This window comes from Triticum urartu, chromosome 2A, assembly GCF_056163025.1.
Source record: "Triticum urartu cultivar PI428250 chromosome 2A, HENAU_Tu73, whole genome shotgun sequence".
Classification (NCBI taxonomy): Eukaryota; Viridiplantae; Streptophyta; class Magnoliopsida; order Poales; family Poaceae; genus Triticum; species Triticum urartu.
Window position 1 is genome coordinate 586463782 of NC_141874.1, and position 16789 is coordinate 586480570.

The window sequence follows — 16789 nt, forward strand, 5'->3', positions numbered from 1 at the left end:
CGATAAAACGTTTCATGGCACAAGTCACAGTAAGTACGGCTAACAAAGCTGTACTTTACTCTGATACAGAGCATCGTCCTTCCTAGCTGCGGGATGAAGATCGAATTTGTTGCTGCTATTACCTTTTACAGGCGAAGAATCCTCCAAAAGCTTCTCGGGACAAGAAGGTTCAGCAGAGGTCAGCTTGCCACTGCTTGTTTCATGCCTTGGCCTGCAGTCTCTAGGTCGATTCCAGTACTACTCTGTGTCTCGATTGTTGCTGCTGTAGACATAGAATTACTTGGTCCAGCAATTTGTAAGGTCGAAGATGCATCTTTTGGTGCAGCATAGACAACGTTATGCGTACCACTTGCCTCCGAGGTTGGGGTAAGTAATGCTTGCGCCAGGTCTTTAAGCTGAATCCAAGAAATTCAAACTATAAGTTCTTCATACAGTACTGCTGTATTAGTAGGTTCACAAGGCAAACCGCTAGGTAACATGAAGGAACTGACTTATTTAACTTGTTCTCTAGTGCAGTGAATATATTATTAAGCACATCTATCTCATTGTTCAGCGACAACTCTTCTGAGCCAACTTCAGCAGCAGGTGCATTCTCACCTTTAACAGCCAACAAATCTTCGAGAGCCTTTCTCAGCTTCCGCACACGTGACTTGTACAATGACAGAACCTTTACAGCATATGGGAGCGCGTCTCCAATCTTCGATGCCGACGTGAAAGCCAGGAATATGTGGAAGTTTCTAGGGCTAAACTAAGGAAATTAACAAAGAACAACCAAAATCTATAGCAGCACTATCTAACTAAATTCTTCTTCAGCAATAAAAGTTCATCTACACAAATACACTAGCATGTGCTTTATCCAAATAAAGATAACTTATTGAAATCAACTGACTAAAATGTACCCCTAAAACCTGAAGACACGCCTAGAAGGCGTAGCCACTCTAGCACTTGGGGGTTGCTAATATGATGCTTCAAACTATACTACTATAACACACACAGTAGATACTGTTATTACCACAGGTAGGATACAGTACGACAATCCGACAATGGTCAGGCTCAACCAAATGCTCCAAGATGGCTAAAGCTTTGAACCGAGCACGGAGTGAGTAGTCTATGTCTTCTGCGATTAAAATATGGGCCGTGAGTATCAAGACCATCCAGCGATTAAATGCAGGAGTAACTAAGATAAATGAAAGTATGAAACTACCTCTTTCCATGGAAACTTTAGCAAGAGCACAATATGTATCAACTTTAGCCATAGGCATCCAAGGACAATTTTCACTTATTGCCCTCACAATATGTAACATTTTCCAGGCCAGATCCAAATCTGAACAAAATCAGAATCATGTTTGCCCTGAGTTTTTCTTTAGTAAGTGGTTACACTGGTATTTACTGTGACATGAAGAATTGCACATGGAACAAGGTCATTAGTTATCATAGTGTTATGTAGGAGCAACAGTACATGAGGCAGGACCACTCTTAGGTGCAGACAACACCAGCGACAGGGAGGACCACCCTGAATATTAAGACTCCTTTCATTTCTAAAGTTCGAGGGTTGTATTTCCTTATTTGAGGGTGTCCGCTTCAATATAACGAGAAGACAACTACGTGCATATAAATTATAAAATATGTAAATGATCAAACTAAAAATATGATAAGCTGTTCATCAATGTTTCCTCATTCATCAATACATTGGTGCATATAAAAAAATACAAGAATTCGAGCAAAATGTAAGACCACAATTTTAAACTTTTTTCTTTGGAATTCAATCAACAACCAATCAGTCACATTCTTGCACAATATTTATATCACACTTGCACAAAAGCTAGTTCATTCAAATACATTGGATAGATAGCCAAATGCAGAATTGAATGAAGCCAATGGTTTCATGCCTGGGAGGTCGACCATGGAAGCCATTTTCTTGGTACGACAACTTATGGAGAGATACAAGGAGCAAAAGGACCTGCATATGGTGTTCATTGACTTGGAAAAGGCCTACGATAAGATACCGCGAAATGTCATGTAGTGGGCCTTGGAGAAACACAAAGTCCCAACAAAGTACATTACCCTCATCAAGGACATGTATGATAATGTTGTGACAAGTGTTCGAACAAGTGATAGTGACACTGATGACTTCCCGATTAAAATAGGACTGCACCAAGGGTCAGCTTTGAGCCCTTATCTTTTTGCTTTGGTGATGGATGAGGTCACAAGGGATATACAATGACTTATCCATGGTGTATGCTCTTTGCGGATGATGTGGTTCTAGTTGATGATAATCGGATGGGGGTTAATAGAAAGTTAGAGCTATGGAGACAAATGTAATGCCCTTGATGCGGCTATAACTCCCACGTGTCGAAGCACGACTTAGACGCATAACCGCATTGAAAGCAATGTCGCAAGTGAGGTAATCTTCACACAACCCATGTAATACATAAGGGAAAGAGATACATAGTTGGCTTACAATCGCCACTTCACACAATACATGAATTAAAGCATTACATCAACCAGATACAATCAAGGTCTGACTACGGAACCAAAATAAAAGAAGACTACCCCAAATGCTACACAGATCCCCGATCGACCCCAACTGGGCTCCACTACTGATCAACTAGAACGAATCAACACAAAGGACAAGATCTTCATCGGGCTCCTCTTTGAGCTTGGTTGTGTCACCTGCACAGTTTCATCGGCACCTGCAAACTGGTTTTGGAAGTATCTGTGAGTCACAAGGACTCAGCAATCTCACACCCTCGCGATCAAGACTATTTAAGCTTATAGGAAGGGTAAAAGGTATGAGGTGGAGCTGCAGCAAGCGACTAGCATGTATGGTGGCTAACATACGCAAAAGAGAGCAAGAAGAGAAGGCAAAAGCACGGTCAAGAAACTATGATCAAGAAGTGATCCTAGAATAACCTACGTCAAGCATAACTCCAACACCGTGTTCACTTCCCGGACTCCGCCGGAAAGAGACCATCACGGTTACACACGCGGTTGATGTATTTTAATTAAGGTCAACTTCGGGTTTTCTACAACCGGACATTAACAAATTCCCATCTGCCCATAACCGCGGGCACGGCTTTCGAAAGTTCAAATCCCTGCAGGGGTGTCCCAACTTAGCCCATCACAAGCTCTCATGGTCAACGAAGCATATTCCTTCTAGCGGGAAGACCCGATCAGACTCGGAATCCCGGTTACAAGACATCCTCGACAATGGTAGACCAAGTCCAGCAACACCGCCTGAATGTGCCAACAAATCCCGATAGGAGCTGCACATATCTCGTTCTCAGGGCACAGTCAGATGAGACTAGCTACGAGTAAAACCAACCCTCAAGTTTCCCCGAGGTGGCCCCGCAGGCAGCTCAGTTTGGACCAACACTCAGAGAAGCACTGGCTCGGGGGGTTAAAATAAAGATGACCCTTGGGCAGGCCTACCCAAGGGAAAGAAAAGGCTAGGTGGCGAATGGTAAAACCAATGTTGGGCATTGCTGAAGGAGTTTTATTCAAGGCAAACTGTCAAGGGGTTCCCATTATAACCCAACCGCGTAAGGAACACAAAATCCAGGAACATAACACCGATATGACGGAAATTAGGGCGGCAAGAGTGGAACAAAACACCAGGCATAAGGCCGAGCCTTCCACCCTTTACCAAGTATATAGATGCATTAATTAAATAAGATATATTGTGATATCCCAACAAGTAAACATGTTCCAACAAGGAACAACATCTCCATGTTCCAACAAGGAACAAACTTCAATCTTCACCTGCAACTAACAACGCTATAAGAGGGGCTGAGCAAAGCGGTAACATAGCGGTAACATAGCCAAACAACGGTTTGCTAGGACAAGGTGGGTTAGAGGCTTGGTTCAACAATATGGGAGGCATGATAAGAAAGTGGTAGGTATCGCAGCATAGGCATAGCAAAAGAGCGAGCAACTAGCAAGCAAAGATAGAAGTGATTTCGAGGGTATGGTCATCTTGCCTGAAATCCCGCAAGGAAGAGTAACGAGTCCATGAAGAAGACAAACGAACGTAGTCGAACGGGTCCTCACAAATGCGACGTTACCGGAACCAACCCAAAGAAGCAACACCGGAAAGAAGCACACTACATAGTAAACAAACCACACACGAACATGGTATGATATGCGGGATGCGGTATGTGATACATATGCATGATGTGCAAAGGAATGATTGAACCTGGCCTCAACTTGGAAAACCAAGAGTGCCACTGGAAAGGTGAGGTGATTTCGGTTGAAATCGATATAAAGATCACCGGAATCGGATGCACGTTTGGAAATGGCAAGCAAAACCAATATGGCACCGGTCTGCGATAAACAGCAAGTAGCCTCCTAAATGCATCAAGATAAATATGCTACATCACTCAAACATGGCAACAAAATACATGGCAGGGATCCACTCATGATGCTTGACAAAAGACGAACACTGAGCTATGGCTAATTCACTCATTAACATGTTCAAACAAGCATGGCAAAAGTGCAAATGATAACAGATTTCAGACTTAGTGAAATAACAACATGTCAGGAATTTATCCTCAGGAAGCAATGTTTAGAGCATGATAACTATATGCTATAGAAACATATCATTGCAAAGTAAGACATGGCATGAAGCTACTCAAAGCACTTAACAAAAGTCCCTTAGTGACCTTGAGCCAAAAGGGATCAGAAAATACAAATGCAAGCATGTGAACATGGCAAAAACATAAACAGATTTCAGACTTCATGAAAAACTGGAGCATGCAAATCAGTTAACGAGTAAGCATGTTTACGAGCTCGATGCACTCATTACAGAGCATGGCCTAACAAACTAAGCATACATCCATCAAGAAGACATGGCATAGGAGCTAGACATGGCAAGAACAACAACATATCATGCATGGATCAATAGCAACATCCTCGGCAAAATCGCTAACAAGTCAACAATCTGCCAGGATTCACGATATAGCAAAAGTAGAGCTCGATTGACTCAAGCTAGGGTGCTCCATAAATGCAAACAAAGACATGGATGGATAGAGCACCACAATGTTAGCAAAACATCCTTACTGATCATCCTCAAAAGAGGCACGGATCACTAAGAAACAACATGAACATATGGCATACCGACAAAAACAGGACAAGGACTTGGTGAAATTCTAAGTCCCTGAAATCAGCATTACCGATTACGCTACTTTGCAAGCTTGTGCTAGTCACCACAAATATCACAAAAATACATGGCAAGCACCCATGTAAAGATGGCATGGCATATAACAAAACACATGTAGAGCTCAGGATCATATCATGCACACAATAATCATGGCAAAAATGACAAAATGCCATTTGCTGAAACAGATCTGACAAAATACTCACATAGCCCTCTTCCAACAACATTTCGGGCATCAAGATGAGCTCAAATGAAAATGATGCAATGAGATGAAATGATGTACTCGTTGAGACGAACATTTTGATATGCTACACGCACAAATTGGAGCTACAGATATAGAGTTATGACATGATGAACATGGGCATATGAATCTGGAAATCTCGGGGACTTTGTGAAATTTTACCTCCGCGAAAAGTCAACAGGACGGACGGATCCGGGACGACGAGATCCGGATCGGGCGAGGGTGCGTTTGGTTCAGGGGAGTGGTGGATCTCGTCCACCTTCTTCTCCGGATCCGGCCGGCGAGGGACGAACTCCGGCGAGGTCGAAGACGGGGCGGCGCACGCCGGCGCGGCTGCCGAAGCTTGCAGCGGCGAGAAGAGGCGGCAGGGAGGCTCGGTCGCCGAGGCACGGAGGAGGAGGTCCGCGGCGCGGCGGCGGAAGCAAGATCCGGCGGCGAACCTCGCTGACGGGAGGTCTTGCGGCGGGGTACAGGGAGCTCGGGCCCCGGCGACGACGTGCTCGCCGTGGTGGCTCGCCGGCGCGGGGAGGATACGAGGCGGCGCGGTGACGTTGCCTGGCGGCGACGGAGCATGCCGGGCGGCGCAGCCAGGGCAGGCGCCGGCGGCGGCGATGCGCGGCGGAGGAGGCGCCGTCCGGGCGGCGTGCGGGCGCCGGCGAAAGAGGAGAAGCTCGGGCGGCGACGTGCGCGAATGGGCGCAGACGGCGGAGATGCGCGGGCCGGGCGGGCCGGCCTCTGGCCGGGCGGGCCGCGGCGGCTGGTGGAAGGACGACGGGACAGGTGGCGGCGTCCGATAGGAGGAGAGCGGCGGCGGCGCGACGTGTCCGTCGGTGCGAGGAGGTGGGATCTAGGGTTTCGGGGAAAAAGATCCGGAAAAAGAGGGAGAGGGACCTATATATAGAGATAGAGGGAGCTAGGAAGCTTCAAATGAGGTGCGGTTTTCGGCCACGCGATCATGATCGAACGACCGAGATGATGGAGAGGTCTTAGGTGGGTTTTGAGCCACTTTGGAGGGGTGTTGGGATGCAACACACACGAGGCCTTTTCGGTCCCTCGGTTAACCGTTGGAGTATTAAATGAAGTCCAAATGGCACGAAACTTGACAGGCGGTCTACCGGTAGTAAACCAAGGCCGCATGACAAGTCTCAGTCCAATCTGAGAACATTTAACACCCGCACACGAAAAGAGGTAGAAAGGGACACCGGGTGACATAGCAGCGCCGGATTGCAAAACGGACAACGGGGAAAATGCTCGGATGCATGAGACGAACATGTATGCAAATGAAATGCACATGATGACATGATATGGAATGCATGACACGCAAGCAAATGACAAGGCAACAGCAGCGAATAACTGGAAGACACCTGGCACATCGGTCTCGGGACGTTACAACAAACCTTTGAATCGAAAAGTTTTAGGCTTAGTAGAACTAAAACCGATAACATGAGGTGCGGTTTCAGTACTACTAGGCATGAAGAGGAGGGGGTTAGCCTTGGTGGGCAGGTGGTACCTCAGAAGGACACCTTTCGATATCTGGGGTCAATGTTGCAGAAGGATGGTGATATCGATGAAGACGTGAGCCATCGAATCAAAGCCGGATGGATGAAGTGGTGACAAGCTTCTGGCGTTCTCTATGACAAGAGAGTGCCACAAAAGTTAAAAGGCAGGTTCTATAGGATGGCGATTCTACCCGCAATGTAGTGTGGCGCTGAGTGTTGGCCGACTAAAAGATGACATGTACAACAGTTAGGTGTAGCGGAGATGCGCATGTTGAGATGGATGTGTGGGCACACAAGGAAGGATCAGGTCCGGAATGATGATATACGGGATAGAGTTGGGATAGCACCGTTGAATAGAAGTTTGTCCAACATCGTCTGAGATTGTTTGGGCATATTCAGCGCAGGCCTCCAGAAGCTCTAGTGCATAGCGGACGGCTAAAGCGTGCTGATAATGTCAAGAGAGGTCGGGGTAGGCCAAATTTGACATAGGAGAAGCCCGTAAAGAGAGATCTGAAGGGTTGGAATATCACAAATGAACTAGCCATGGACAAGGGTGCGTGGAAGCTAGCTATCCATGTGCTAGAACCATGAGTTAGTTGCAAGATCTTATGGGTTTCAGCTCTAGCCTATCCTAACTTGTTTGGGACTAAAGGCTTCGTTGGTGTTATTGTTGTGCAAAAGCTAGTTCGTTCAAATACATTGGATATAGATAGCCAATTGCAGAACTGCATGAAGCCAATGGTTCATAGACCGACATCTGTTTAATAAAGTATTGAATGAAACATTGCAATTCAAAGTGTACAAGTAACCAAGCATTGCAAAAAAGAAAGGCTAATAACAGAAATATGGTATGGCAAATATACTAATATCGCACCCATTAAAAAAACATGTGGCCAACCATGAACAGACTTTTGTATGAGAATACTGGATAAAAAGGATTTTGGGTATAGTTGTCCTTGTGAGTTGTGACGGCCCAGGGTGCGGCGGTACTTGTGATATTTCTCTTAGGACGCGTTTTATTTGGCAGTTTTCCGGATGTCAAACAACATTGGACAGATTGCTTTTTATTGGCATTGGAAACATATCACATTATGGCAGGCAAAGTTTCACAATTTAATGAATCCTTCACTGATGGGATGGTTAAGAGATTACCTATGGTTAAACTCTTCAGAACTTATCAATGGATATAATCCTTTTGGGATGAACTGGATTTCATTCCACTTTCCTATTTCTGAACAAACTTATGTCATCAATTATTTCGTAGTTTCAAAGTCATTAGTTGTCTATGAGATAAATATTGGCAGTAATTGTGAAGCCCCAATTCTTGACCGAAAGGGACACCAAAAGCCTCTGCCCTCCCTCTCTATCTATCCAAGAGATGGAAGTGCAGAGCTAACAAAAGTATGCTGTATCCGAAATAATCTACTGTCTTTTTTTGCACCAGGAGCCCTGGCTTGCACTAGCACCTGGCAAGTCCAAGGAGTCCAACCACGTGAACTGAGGGGTTGGCGCCTCCTCTTGACCAACCGTCCACTAGACAGTTCCTGAAATCATTTGCTATTTACTAATTTATGTATAGTACTTTGAAAACCACTTTGATGAAGCAGTCTACTAAAGAATGATTAGATAATTCCAGACATTACTGACCTTCAAACAAGGCTACTAATTTGCAAATGTAGTACATTATAGAGTAGCCGTTTATTATGTACACTCCATGGCATGTATGAACAGACAAGGACAAAGGATGTAAACCATGACCACAAAAAAGTTAATCAACTACGTATACATAATGATGATGACCATAATAACGATAATAATAATAATTATTATTATTATTGTATATCTTGCGTATATGATTGTACGGAATACAGGAGTAGTGGCATTATACCTTTTCTAGTATCACCTTTCTTCACATTGCTACAAGATGCCTTTGAGCTTCCAGTATCATCTCGATCTGCTGGTTGTACCCTTCACTAAGTCTTCTCGAACTTTGTACAGCAAAGCACGTCCATATTTGTAATACGTGCTAATACACATTGGAGAAAGTCTCCCATAAAATAGCACCCTGGGTGACAACAAAGGCGTATTTTACTAAATTTATAAGTGCATCACTGTCAAGAGTATAAATAACATAAGGCCATGGAAAGTAATGTAATCTATGATACAGCATCAATCAAAACTACGCTCATCAGAAAGGCGCTAACTATATCCTCTGTTTGTCTCCTTTTGTAACAAGCACCAATTGTGTTCAAGTGCAATTTTGAAGTAGCATATAAATAAACTGCACTGCGATGAAGTATTTAGAATAAAATGCACTTTCGACCAGTTAGCCTTACCACAGCCTGTCCAAAGTGTCACTTAGTTTAAGAATTTCTGATCCAAATCACTGAGTCTTTTGCAAAGTGCAAATGCGGTAAGGATAGTTAGCCTAAGTTATATTGCTCAAATATTGAAAACAGCTCACACTTCAGAAATACACGTGCATTTCTCAAAATGGGTAAACACCAAACCCTGAAGCAAATACAGATTGATGTGGCACTCGTCACAATTCACATGGCATAACAACAGAAGGTTAGGTCCCAGCTACTGCTGCCTAACCAGTTAGAACCTCCTAAACCAAACTAAGCTCATCATAAAGACTATGCAAGTCAAAAGCGAAACGCAACTAAGCACGTATAAAATACCAATACAGATAACAGGACTAATTGGAAGTTGAATACAATAATCCATCTGTATGCAAGCTACAGCCAGGCCATGGAGTAAGAGCAGCATGTCGAAGGGAGAGAAACTCTAACCTACTCTCAAGGACATCGTCGAAACAGTGAATCGCGTGAACGAATTGTTCCTCCTCGATCGCCTTGGACCCCTTGGCAAACAGCTCATTTACAGGTTTCTCCCTATCCCATCCCCACTCCTCTTCCTCGGCCTCCTCCTCCCATCCGTTCTCCTCCAAGTCAAAATCGTCCTCGCCCTTCTCTACACATTTCTCCTTCTCATCACCCACATGGTGCTCGTCTTGGGTCGTCTCAACATTCTCTGAGGAGGACGCCATGGTTGATGGAGGTGTTATGCCCCCAGCTAGGTCTGAAAATATAAATTATATATGACACTGCTATCTCCAATTTCACAAAGTCATTTTTGTGCACCATCACCTAAACTTCATGTAGCTAACAGAAATATTACTTAGTTCATATTAAATAATTCACAAGTCATGGGAAAGCAAACGTAAACGAGCTTGTACAGGTTTGGCGATGGTAGTACCTGGAGTGTAGAACCTCGTGTAGGGAATGACTTCACTGCTACTGGATACCTTCTTAACTCGGCCAGAATTAAGCTCAAGTGTGAAAGTGCCAAGATCTGTCCGCACAAAAAAGACACGAAATCCATCGGTGCAGCTAATCACATATCTGGGGGTCGAGGGTAGCAAGTTCTGGAGGTCGACGACTCTGCGTGTTGCCCATTTCACAGCTCCGTCTGCGTCAGCCTCCATCGAGCATAGTTCGAGCCTGGACTCCTGCAGATTGGCACAGCCCAGCATATCGTCCTCCATTCGCATAAGGATATAGCTGCACTTCCACTTGTGCATGGCTGGCCAGTGAATCATCGATAGCTCCTGGCTGAACAAGTCATATCGCAGGACTACCGTTTCCTGAGTGCACAAGAAATAGACTGCATCTCCCACAAGGGCATTGGGCCAAGAGAGCCTGACGTGCAGGGGCAATTCAGGGTGCTCACAAGACGTCACGGGGCTCCAGGCACAGGACTCTGAAGAGTAGACGCAAGCTTGCGCGACGCCATCGTCATCGGTGCCCACATAGACCACACGGAAGGGGTAGCCAGGGCAATTGAGGTGGTCGCAGCCATCGGCGGCGCAGAGCACCGCGGCGGCGCAGTCTGGAAAGGTTGGCCAGTCCACGAAATCCGGCAAGGGCAACCGCCACTGGCGGTGGCCGACGAGGTCCCACACGATGAGGCAGAGGGGTTCGCCGCTCGGGCCGATGGTATTTGAGAGGACGAGGCCATGGCGCGAGTCGAGCACGAAGAGACTGCACTTGCCGGGGTGGACCGGGAAGAAGGGGGAGGTGGGGGACTGTTAGATAAAACTAGGGTTTGGAACAATGCTCGATACCCTCACTGGGTACGGCTGTCATGTATATATAAGAGAGAACATACAGATACATGTATTGTGTTACAACACGTATATCTACAATATACCTAGTCTAACATCCTCGCTCAATCTTAACTATGTCCTGAAACACTCAGGAGGTTAAGATTGCGTCGACATCCTTCAAAAGAAGGTAAGGACAAGGGTTTAGTGAAAATGTCAGCAAGCTGATCCTTAGAAGAAACAAACTTGATCTGAAGTAGCTTCTGTGCAACACGTTCTCTCACAAAATGATAGTCAACTTCGATGTATTTCGTTCGGGCATGAAATACCGGATTGGATGAAAGATATGTAGCACCGATGTTATCACACCAAAGAACAGGCGGCTGGGCTTGAGAGACCTTCAACTCTCGAAGCAATGACTGAACCCATATGATCTCAGCTGTGGCATTAGCAACTGCTTTGTACTCAGCTTCAGTGCTACTCCGAGACACGGTAGCTTGCTTTCGAGCTTGCCAGGCGATCAAGTTAGGACCAAAAAACACAGCATGTCCTCCCGTGGATCGCCTATCATTGGGACTACCAGCCCAATCAGCATCAGAGAAGGCTGAGATCAAACCAGAAGCCGCGGGCTGCAAATGGAGACCATACGAAGCGGTGTGTCGAACATAGCGCAGAATGCGCTTAACCGCCGTCCAATGAGGATCACGCGGTGCATGAAGGTACTGACACACACGGTTAACTGCAAATGAAATATCTGGCCGAGTGACGAGCAAGTATTGCAGTCCACCAACGATGCTGCGGTACTTAGTGGCATCCTCAGAAGAGAGCAAGTCCCCATCAAAAGCTGATAATTTGTCTGTTGAGGACATAGGAGTGGTAGCAGGTTTACACTGCATCATACCTGCACGTCGCAACAGATCCTGAGAGTACTTCTGCTGAGTGAGAGTCAAGCCACTGTCAGAATGAAGAACCTCCAAACCTAAAAAATAGTGCAGTCTCCCAAGATCCTTAACAGCAAAAACAGCCCCTAGAGAAACCACAAGCCGATCTGCAGCAGTGACTGACGAACTGACAAGTATGATGTCATTAACATAGACCAGAATGTACATAGTCACCTCAGGTCACTGAAGAATGAACAGAGACGTGTCTGCTGTAGACGGTACAAACCCATGTGCACGAAGAGCGGCACCAAGACGTGCATGCCACGCACGAGGAGCCTGCTTCAGACCATAAAGAGCCTTGTCGAGGCGACACAGATGATGTGGCCGAGCAGGGTCAACAAAACCTGGGGGCTGACGCATATAAACCGCTTCTTCCAGAACTCCATGAAGAAAGGCATTCTGGACATCGAGCTGACGAAGTGACCATCATCGAGTAACAGCCAGCGAAAGAAGAACACGAATAGTCGTGGGCTTGATAACATGACTAAACGTATCTTCATAATCAAGGCCATACCTTTGTTTAAAACCTTTGGCCACCAGTCGTGCCTTGTACCTCTCAATGGACCCGTCAGTATGTTTCTTCACCTTGAACACCCATTTGGAATCAATAACATTGACACTGGAAGTAGGAGGAACCAGACGCCAAGTACTATTCTTCCAAAGGGCATGGATCTCCTGTTCCATAGCAGCGCGCCAGTGTGGAATGCCAAGCGCTGCCTGGAAATGCCACGGTTCCACCATAGGATCGGCCTCAGCACGAGCAACACAGGCCGCAAGCCATGCGACCGTACCATCCGTGCGCTGGAGAGGCTTGACAATGCCACTCTTGCTGCGCGTATGAGGGCGCAATACGACAGGTGGCGAAGGTGTTGGAGAAGCCACAGCAGCAGGCGAGTCCACAAACTCTGCCGAAGGACAGGCTTTACATGCTCTGGAGAGACCGATGAAGACGGGCGCGGCAATGCTGGGCCCGGAGTGGCCGGTGAAGGCAGACCAGGCGAGGACGTCCCACGCGGGGCAGAGGCCGTGGAGATTGCCGGCTCGGGCGGCCGAACTGTAGTGGCAGCCAGCTCGGGTTGCCGAACTGGAGTGGCAGGGCTAGCAGCCGAGCTAGGTGAGGTGGCCGCACCACCTGATCCACGTGCATGGGGCATGCACGTGCGATCGGCGTCGCGGTCGTCATCAAGCGCCACGTCGAGTGACCCATCCGGCGTCACAACTGCAGTTGGTGCCGTAGCAACCATGTCGTCATGAAGAAGCTCAAGGCGAGCACCCCGTTCAGTTCCTGCACCATGGTTAGGCAACAACAGAGGAGAATATGCAGCATCTACAAATTGGTCAGGCAAAACTGGAAAGGAGTGCATCTCGGTAGCAGTAGTATCGGTGGAAGGTGAGAGTGTGGAAAAAGGAAAAACAGTCTCATCGAATACAACATCACGAGAAATGTAAACACGATTTGTCGGAATGTGGAGACACTTATAACCTTTGTGAAGAGGACTGTATCCGAGAAACACACACTTCTTAGATCGATACTCGAGTTTATGCTTATTGTACGGCCGAAGATGTGGCCAGCACGCACAACCAAACACTTTGAGAAGAGAGTAATCTGGAGTCTCATGAAGTAAAGCCTCTAGGGGAGATTTCATGTGAAGGAGTCGTGTGGGTAGCCTGTTGATCAAAAAACAAGCAGTAACAAAAGCATCACTCCAGAACCGGAATGGAACAGAGGCATGTGCGAGCAGTGTTAAGCCAGTTTCAACTATGTGACGGTGCTTGCGCTCAGCTGCACCGTTCTGCTGATGTGTATGAGGACAAGACACATGATGCGAGATGCCAAGTTTCGTGAAGAAGGTATTAAGGTTGCGATATTCGCCCCCCCCCCCCCCCAATCAGACTGAACATGGATAATTTTGCACTTAAGCAACCTCTCAACATGGGCTTGAAATTGCATAAAAACATGAAACACATCAGATTTGCACTTAATGAGATAAATCCAAGTAAAGCGACTAAAAGCATCAATGAAACTGACATAATAGTTGTGACCACTAACAGAAGTTTGGGCATAGCCCCACACATCCGAAAACACAAGTTCAAGAGGAGCCTTGACAACACGACTCGATACAGAGAAAGGTAGCTGATGACTCTTGCCCTGTTAACAGGCATCACACACTAGAAACTCCTTATTGCTGGACTCAACAGGAAGACTATGGCGATGAAGCAAATGTCGCACAATGGGAGTGGCAGGATGACCGAGGCGAGAATGCCACTGTGACGACGACACCCGAACACCACTGAAAACTTCAGAAATAGGCGGCACATCAAGAGCATATATGCCATGGCGAGCTCGACCACTAAGAAGAACGTCCCTCGTGTCCCGGTCCTTAACAAAAAAATGGAAAGGGTGAAACTCAACAAACACATTGTTGTCACGAGTTAATTTAGGAACCGAGAGCAAACTACGTGTGACTGAAGGGACACGAAGAACATCAAGGAGACGCAAGGTTTTAGTGGTACGTGAAAGAAGAGATGCCTGACCAACATGTGAGATGGGCATACCTGATCCACTGGCAGTACGGACCTGGTCATGACCAGTGTAGGGCTGGCGAGTAGCCAGCTTGTCGAGCTGACTCGTCAGATGATCTATGGCACCGGTGTCCATGTACCAGGACGGATCCACAGAATAAGAAGGAGTAAACCCAGGCTCCTGTGTAGCGAGAGCAGCTTGTTTCTCATTGCCTTTCCCGTTGTTCCCAATGCCAAGGAAGTCACGTTTGAAGCGGCGATGGCAGCGAGATGCCAAGTGCCCCTCGATGCCGCAGAGTTGACACTCAACGTCACCACCGCATGACTTGCAGCGCAGCCGCTTGCGACCAGCCGTCGAAGGAGGTGGAGCCGACGAACGGGGCTGATTGCCCGCGGACGGCGACGCCTTCTGCTTGGCACCACGGGCACCCCCGCGAAGTGCAGCGTTCGCAGAAGGGCCCTCCGTGTAGACGCCGACGGAGCGGCGAGCAGCTAGGCGTTGTTCGGTGTTGAGGAGGCGCGCGTAGAGGTCGCGAGGCGGCATCGGCGTGTCACGTCCATTGATATTTTCAACAAGAGAGTCGTAGTCCTCATCAAGTCCATTGAGAATGAACGAAGTAAACTCCTCGTCACGGAGAGGCTTCCCAATAGACGACAGTGTATCAGCCAAACTTTTGACCTTGTTGAAGAAGGCCGTGACGGAGAGATCATTTTTCTTGACCTCACCCAGTTGGTTACGAATGGCAGAGGAACGGGCCAGCGACTGCGAGGAAAAGCTGGAGTCGAGCGTGGCCCATGCATCCCTCGACGTCATGGCAAAGACCACCATGCCGGCCACGGAGGGAGTAAGCAAAGACTGAATGGCACCTAGAATAGCTTGATCCTGAGCGATCCACCGACGATGAGCAGGGTTGGACACCATGACGGAGCCACCAGCAGCCGAGGGCACCGGAACCATGGCCGGGGGACACGGCAGTGTACCGTCGACATACCCCTCAAGGTAGTGACTACGCAGCAGCGGCAACACCTGAGTACGCCACAGGAGGTAGTTGTCGGCAGAGAGCTTCACCGTCACCAGATGAGCAAAGTGGAACGGTCCTGGTTCAGCCACCGATACGGAGAGCTGCGAGTCGTTGGTAGGCGGAGCACTGTATGAAATCAGCGCACCGGCCGACGGAGGCGTACGGTAGTGTTGGTGATGATCGTGGGGCGCTGTAGGAGGTGCGCCGTAGAGCTGCGGCGACGCACCGTACGGAGCCTCGTAGGGCACCGCGGAGGACGAATCATACGGCACCGGCGCGACGTACTGCGATGGCGACGGCGCGACGTACGGTGCTGGATACGGGCCACCGTAGGGCACCTGGACGGGGGCACCATGGGGACCGGAGGCGGGCGCCACAGCATGCAACTGAGGCCCGGCGTAGAGCGACGCTGCATGGTTTGACGGAGGCGCCGCAGCATGCAGCTGAGTCCCAGCGTAGCCAGATGCATCGAGGGGAAGCGGATTCCCGGCGTAGAGCGCCCGCGCAGGAGCGCCAGATGGATCGCCAGGGAGCTGCGCATCGCGGGCCGATGGAATCTCGCCCGATCGGGGCGCGGGCGATCGAGACGCAGGCAGGTGCTGCAATCCCGGACGGGCCCAGGCGAGTGGTGCGGACGCCATGAAAGGCGAGTCCATCGCCAGGGTTGACGGAGGCGGCACGGCGGCGGAGGCCGACGCGACGGCGGCAGAGGAGGCGGAAGCACGGCGCGGATCGAACGCGTCGTCTGATACCATGTTAGATAAAACTAGGGTTTGGAACAATGTTCGATACCCTCACTGGGTACGGCTGTCATGTATATATAAGAGAGAACGTACAGGTACATGTATTGTGTTACAACACGTATATCTACAATATACCTAGTCTAACAGGGACAAGGGAGAAAACCAGCACAGTACCGTCTCGTCGTTCTCAAAGAATCCCAGCAAGGGAGGCGTCCGGTGGAACTCGCGGTAGAGGCGGGAGAAGGCGGGGCCGGTGAGGTGGCTGCGCCAGGGCTTGCAGACGAGGGAGGCGCGGAAGAGGCACCCGAGGTCGTCCGGCGGGAGGAGGAGGAGGATCTCCTCGAGGAGCTCGTCCGGCAGCGTCGCCGGCGGCGGCGGCATGGCCGGTGGAGGCGTGGGTTGTGGCCGGAAGGGAAGGGGCAACTGTTGGGCCTGCGTTCGTGGGTCATTTCACAGGTTGAGGCCTCCTTTGGTTTGGAGAAATTTTATAGGATTTAAGATACATACCATCTCATTTCCTACAAAATTTCTATTTCTACGATAATCGTATCATATGA

General features: G+C 48.3%; 1 pseudogene; it reads right to left on the bottom strand.

Moving 5' to 3' along the window:
- Positions 1-1221: 1221 nt before the first annotated feature.
- On the bottom strand, positions 1222-16613 carry LOC125537352 (uncharacterized; annotated as a pseudogene).
- Positions 16614-16789: the final 176 nt, after the last annotated feature.